The sequence below is a fragment of the Apium graveolens genome, chromosome 2 (assembly GCF_009905375.1).
Source record: "Apium graveolens cultivar Ventura chromosome 2, ASM990537v1, whole genome shotgun sequence".
In the NCBI taxonomy this organism is placed as follows: Eukaryota; Viridiplantae; Streptophyta; class Magnoliopsida; order Apiales; family Apiaceae; genus Apium; species Apium graveolens.
The window spans coordinates 266,278,696-266,285,542 of record NC_133648.1 but is presented as its reverse complement, the minus strand read 5'-3'; the positions used below and the strand labels follow the sequence as shown (position 1 = coordinate 266,285,542).

Genomic DNA, 6,847 nt, shown 5'->3' with positions numbered 1-6,847 from the left:
TATTAAGACTAATATTAGGCGAAGAGTATGAGTTGTTGAGTATCCAATGGTCAAAAAGATATGCAGAGAAATGTTCAATGTTGATGATAGTTAGAGTTTTAGTTATAATTTAGTTGTAAAATCAGAGTTGTAAATGGATTAACGGTGATTCTTCTTATCGAAGTTAATCTGATGTTGTAAAAGATGTTATTTGATTAATAATAATGGTGGTTGATTCTAATTTCAATATTGTAACCTGTATGCGATCTTGTTTTTAGGGGGTTAAACTGTTTTCTTTTAAATTTTTTAATTTTTATTATCTTTTCAAAAAAATACAGGTTTTCAAAAGTGTTTTAAAAAGGTTTTTCGTTTGGTAACGTCAAATCCAGATCCCCGGATTTGAGGGACGTCACACAATGTCTTTTCATCCCTTACTATAATAAAAATTCTCCTTCAGATGATCCTACCGGTGATTTAAATTCTTTAGGGTCCTCTAAATCATCAATAACAACCAAATTTTTTGTTGAACAAGTTAGAAAAATATGAAGATGGTAAGTTGATTTAAAAGAAATTACAACTTTTTAGAGAATATTAGGATGACAAGTTAATTTCAAAAAATTTAATGGAAGATGTTGTAGAAATTTAAAGAGAATATTACGAATGATGATAAGTATTTAAAAATATACGTCTTTTAATATTACATAGGCTAAAATTAAAATAATTTTTTTAGAAAAATATAACATAATAAGTTGATTTTAGGAGAACGATGAGAAATTTTATTAAAAGGGAAATTTAGGAGAATATCAAGATGGTAAGTTGATTTAAAGAGAAAATAAAAGTTTTAGCAGAATATTACGAGGGTAAGATAATTTCAAAAATCTTAATGGAAAATGTTGTAGAAACTTTAGGAGAAAATTACGGACGACGATAACATATACAGAAAAATATAAGGTAATTATAATTTTTGATATTTATTAACTCAAAAAAATTAAGAAAAGTAGGAAGATAAATTAGACGATTTACCAGGCGTCATCTAAAGCATTCATCTTCTCCTGTATATTGATATATATAGGGGGTTGTTCAAAAAGAAACTGCCTTAAAATAAAAACTAGAAACTAAGGTCCATCCCACCTCCATTTAGTACTATCCACCCACCTTACTTTTAATTTCTTGTACCTGACCCTCCGACTTTTCCCCCAAAATCCCTCACTTCAAACTTAACTCATTATTCCACCCTACCACCATCGTCACCTCTACCACCACCATCACCCCCTCGTTACTACCATTATACATACATGTTCGTTACTTTTTATTTACCACATATATTCCTCCTTTCATATTTTCTGAACTTTTTTTATGAGCTTTTTCTTTTTCCACCTCTCTACATATGGTAATTATTGTATTAATAGTTAAAGTCCTGTTTGATATTATGGCTGTTACAGTCATGGTGATGACGGTGAGATAGGTGGTGGTGTTATAATGATTGTGTTTAACGATCAGTATAAATACCATATGTGCTATATTCCGGTGATAAATCACTAATTATACTTACAAGAATCACTAAATTTAGCTAATTTAACTAATAATATAAAAGGAACAGAGAGATATATTGAACTTTATTGGGGCTGGTCCACTTATCTGGGCTATGATTTTATTAAACTCAAATAATAAATAAATAAATAATACATGAAAAGGTCTGAGAGCAGATTAAAAAATTAAAAGGGGGGGAGACAAAGCGTTGCTGTGAGTATGGTATTCATACTGATATACTCTTCAATCACTAAATCGTATGACGACAATCACTAAACTGTGCATAATAATCACCAAATTACACATAGTAATCACTATATTGTACATGGAAATCATTGTTTACATGATCTGATTTCGAGGGTTTAGGGCCTCCAGGGTTTAGGGCCTTTAGTTTCTAGGGTTTAGGGCATTTAGTTTCTAAACCCTAGACTAAATTAGGGTTTAGGCAACCCTACACCCTAAACCCTAAATAGATGGAATGTTATCAACTAATTTCTTATTATTGGAAAGAGCTAAATATTTTTAAAACCTATTTAAGAAATTGGTGAACCCTAAAAAATTAACAACTATTAAATTAAGTTCCAATTTAAATTTTAGATAGTAATTTCTAGATCATGAGTTATTAAATTTTGTAAACAGACAAAATACACTATTCAAAAGAATGATAAGGAGAAAATGGAATTTTGAAGAAACTAAAATACAAGAAAGTCAAGATCAATTTTAAGAGAAAGAACCAAACAAGAAACCAAAATGAACAAGTAGAAGAAGAGGACAGTGAAAAAGATTAAAAATTTACTATATTACATATATTATTCACTAAACCGGTAGTTTGCGTGTAAAAGGTAAAACGTATAGTAGGAGATTAATGGTGTATGATGGGGGAGAGAGATGGGATACCTAGAGAAAAGTGTGGTACATGAGAAAGTCGATAAATCACTAATTATGCTTACGAGAATCACTAAAGTTAAGAAAGTTATGAAATTATAGTAATTCTGATTTAGTGATTATGTTAAGTATAAATAGTGATTTATAGTCGGAATATAGCAAGTATGGTATGCAAATTGATCGTTTGGAGATTGAGAAAATATAGTGAAGTCGGATTTCAAAAAAAGTTTATCGATTAATAAAAAATATTAAATTAAAAACAAATATAAAAGTACTTACGTAGTATAGATGTACAAGAGCGAATTTACAGTTGGAATTGGAGGGAAAAGAGATAAAAGGTTGGATAAAACTTGTGTGGTGGAGATTCAATTCAAAGCTATAAAATTAATGGTTGTCATTGATTTCTAGTTTTTTAGAATAAGGTTGATTCTATTTGAGTATCTATATATATTGATTGGAAAATGATCAAATAGAAACCAATATTAAAATAGAAACTAGAAACTATCTAGTTCACTCATTTTTCGCGTCTCATTCATAATCGTCTCTGCCAAACCCAAAATCTGATATTTCCGTCAACCTTTTTCGATCAATTTGTTATCGGAGTCATCACCTCTCTCTCCCGCCCATCTCCTCCTCTAACCCCATCCATTGACAAAACTATGCTTGCATATATATACAAGCTTGTATGTATATATCATCCTCTAGTAGTAAATACATTAATTTCGTCACTAATTGATATGAATTGACCCCAAACACGTTTAATATAGAGATGCTGCGATTTCACAATGGTGGTTGTGTGAATTAAAAGTGTTGGTGAAGAACTGTTTGATTTCATTTTTCTAATTTTGATACCTAAAAACAAAATTAAGAAATGGAGGTGGTGAGTTTTTATTAGAGATGATAGCTGTTATAGGTAAATGTGGGAAAAAAATCACAGGTAGATGTTGGTGATGCAGGAACGTGGTGGTGGTGTAATGCATAGACACACATATATATGGCTATTCTTTTTAGTGATTTCAATATTACAAATTAGTGAATTTCTTAATATTATTAGTGATTTTTCGGAAGAAGCTAAACCATATAAAATATTATAAAAATAATTTTTTATTAATTAATTCCATAATTTTTTACTATTTAATGTGATTATAAGGTGATTTTAATAAATTATAATAATGATATCGCATACAATTTTTTCATTTAAATTATCTAATTTGATCATTTCTAAATCAATTTCAGTGATATGTTAAGGCATTTATTTTATACTTAATTTTTTAAAGACACTTGTAAAATAAATATTGAGGCTTCATATGTTTACCAAGTTATTTAAAATGCCTGAGTAATTCGTACTACTTAATTGGCCGATTTTCATTAATTTTAACTAGTACTATGTATAAAAAGATTCAGTGATTTTGAAGCTTAGAATTTAAATATTAATAAAAAAAATTTAATTACGAAAATTTATTGTATTATTTTTTTAGTGATTTGATTATTTAATATTAGTGTTTTGGAGAATATAAGTGGGTAAGTTAGAGAACTTTAAATTGAGATTGATGATTTATATTTTACAGTGTTTACCAAAATTTTTGAATGATAATTTTTTTTTAAAATTTGATGTTATTCTAATTATTGTAGTTTTGAGATGAATTGGTAACTATAAATATTTTTTTATCCAAACAAAATATTTGTATAATTAATGCTTTCAAAATTGTGATTTTATTTTTAAGATATTTTATTGATCCCAAAATTTATGATTTTCTTTCTAGTTTTATATTTTAATAAATAGTGTTTTGAAATTTGGTAAATGATATTTTTTGATAACAATTAATGTTTGAAATGACTACAAAAATATGAACCCTGTATTTGAATGCACGGGACTTGGGAGAAGAGGCAACGTTCGTTGTTGGTTCGCTAACGTTTGCTGCTGTGGTTAGCAGCCCGCAAGAGGGGAAGTGGACTGCTGGACTTGGTAGTTTTTAGTTTCTATTATAAATTAGTTTTTTACTTGAGTAGGATCTTATATTAATTTATTGATTAATGATTTAATGATAGTTCGGAGAATGGAGCTATTTTTAATTGTTTTGTCAAATACTACCGATAAGAGCATATTTAATCATGCTCCTATTTACTGTGAAAAGTCCTATATTTTAGACCTAACAAGTTTCTTTAAAACGCCCTGTGAAACCAACTCACATTATTTGAAGATTTGATAAAGTTTTTTTATGAATTATTATATTATCAAAATATTTAAAATTTTAAAATCAACTCACATTTGAAGTTTTGATAAAGTTTTTTGAACTAATGACCCCGTAATTTTCTTGTGATTTTTAGGTGAGCTATCTAGTGAACTGGATTAAGTGTTATCTTTCGGACATTAAAGTCTTATTAACTAAGTGCCAGGAGCCGCCGTAGAAGATTAACTTTCTTGAATGAAAAAAACTTTCTTCTCCTCTTGGTAATACATTTCAAGGCTATTATACGAATAAGTCATTCTTGACAAAAAAAAATGCCCTATAAAACCCGAGGAAGTATTAGTTTTTTATATGTTTTTGGGAATTCAATAAAAGTCACGGCCTGAATTGTTGTACATTTCCAGATGAATATCTAATAAAAGCCTGATCATAAGAGCTTCCACTTTCTTGTGAAAAACTGGACAACTAGTAATTTAAATGTATTAACATATCTACTTCTAAAACGAAAATTGTCTTTACAATACAGAATTTACAGGTACATAAAAATATTTTAGTGTTTGAAAGTCATTTTTCATATGAATAAAAATAGAGTTTAAAAGAAGAGGGCAAAATGGGTGTTGTAAATTAACCAATACTAATAACTGGCAAATAACTCAACTAACTGAACCAGATGTTACAGAAGTATTACAAGCCAGAAGAAAGCATAAACTATTACCTGACGGAAACCTATTAAGCTTCTGGAGAGGGACTGATATGATTGTAAAAAAAATATTTAAACAAAAATAAATTGAAAATCCAAATCCTCAGAAAATTTATAATGGACACTGATAATGACCTCAACCTATGAATAAATTATAGTAAGGTAATCGAGATTGTAAACGTACCCTGAAGTTTACTATCCTAGAGTGCCCAAGCAACTAGGCTTTTTGTTGGGTTCAAAACATACTTGAGTAATGATTCTTTGATTGATAACAACTCAGGGAACTCTGCCTTCAACTTGGATCCATCCATCTCATTATTGCTTCGAGCTGCCACAATCACCTTGGCTTGCTCTTCCAGCGTGAAGTTTGCCCATTTAAAAGACGGGTCAATGTATTTTTTGTACATCTCCAGAATTTCGTTATGGCTTACAACTCCAGGATTGGTAAAGTTCCATATGCCTCTAAGGTTCCGCTTAGCCATCTCGATCGAGATAGGTAGTAGCTCATCCAAGACTGTCATACTGTTAGGAATATTGACTACTTTATTGTAACGACTAATCTTTGTGATGAAGTTGCGTGGGTTGCTGAGGTCAGATGATATGGGCATACGAACTCTGAGTGTGCAGACATTGTATTCTTTCAATAGTTCTTCGACCTGTTTATGACGTTGAGCACATTAGTCTATATTTTACATCATGTATACAAACAAAATTGCATAATAATCTAGCAAACTTACCATGGCTTTCGTCTTCGAATAAAATGATCCATGAAAATTGGGCGTGTCCTCTTCTTTGAATCCAATGCCAGAACCTTCTGGATGTGCAGCATCGTACTCGAATATGCATCCAGTAGCAAAATTAATCATCAGAATCCCTTGCTCCCTGCATATATCTGCTAAATTCAGTGTGCCAGTACATTCGTACGAATTGTTTCAGTTTTGTGTGATTCACACAATCAACATTGGGTCTACCGGTCAGACCAGCAGCATTAAAAACATGTGTGGGCTTAACTATCTGGAGATCAGACAATAGCTGTGATCGACTTTCTAGACGCCCCTTCCATATTCATACTGGATTCCTTGTTCATCACATAATTTTCCAAGCAGACCACCAATCCAACCAGTCCTACCATAGATCAAAAACTTAATGGCTGCTTTCTGAGGGATGATGCCTTTGGGGTTTGTAGAAGATGCCTGTGATGCAGCAGATTTATTTACAAAACTAGAAGATTCAGATCCATCAAAGTGTTTCTCGTTTCCACCAGGCATCATCAGCATTCTTGGATGAGGAAGCAACGCTCCAGATACATCTCCCCACCAATCAGGGTTACTAGTATACCAATCCATGGTCTTTTTCAGCCCTTCTTCCCATGTAGTGCGCTCAGCCCAGCCCAAGTTTTTCAACTTCTGGTCGTCTAGGAAATACCTCTGATCATTGAATGGCCTGTTCTCCACATACTTGATGTTGGTTTCAGGATCCATGGAAAAAAGTTTACAGATGTCTTGTGCAACATCAGTAACTACTCTCCTCTCCTTCTTTGTCCCGATATTGTAAACATGTCCAA

At 31.2% G+C, this 6,847-nt stretch overlaps 1 pseudogene; it reads right to left on the bottom strand.

Annotated features, from left to right (window-relative positions):
- Positions 1-5,343: 5,343 nt before the first annotated feature.
- LOC141708453 (trifunctional UDP-glucose 4,6-dehydratase/UDP-4-keto-6-deoxy-D-glucose 3,5-epimerase/UDP-4-keto-L-rhamnose-reductase RHM1-like) lies at positions 5,344-6,798 on the bottom strand (annotated as a pseudogene).
- Between the last annotated feature and the right edge of the window lie 49 nt (positions 6,799-6,847).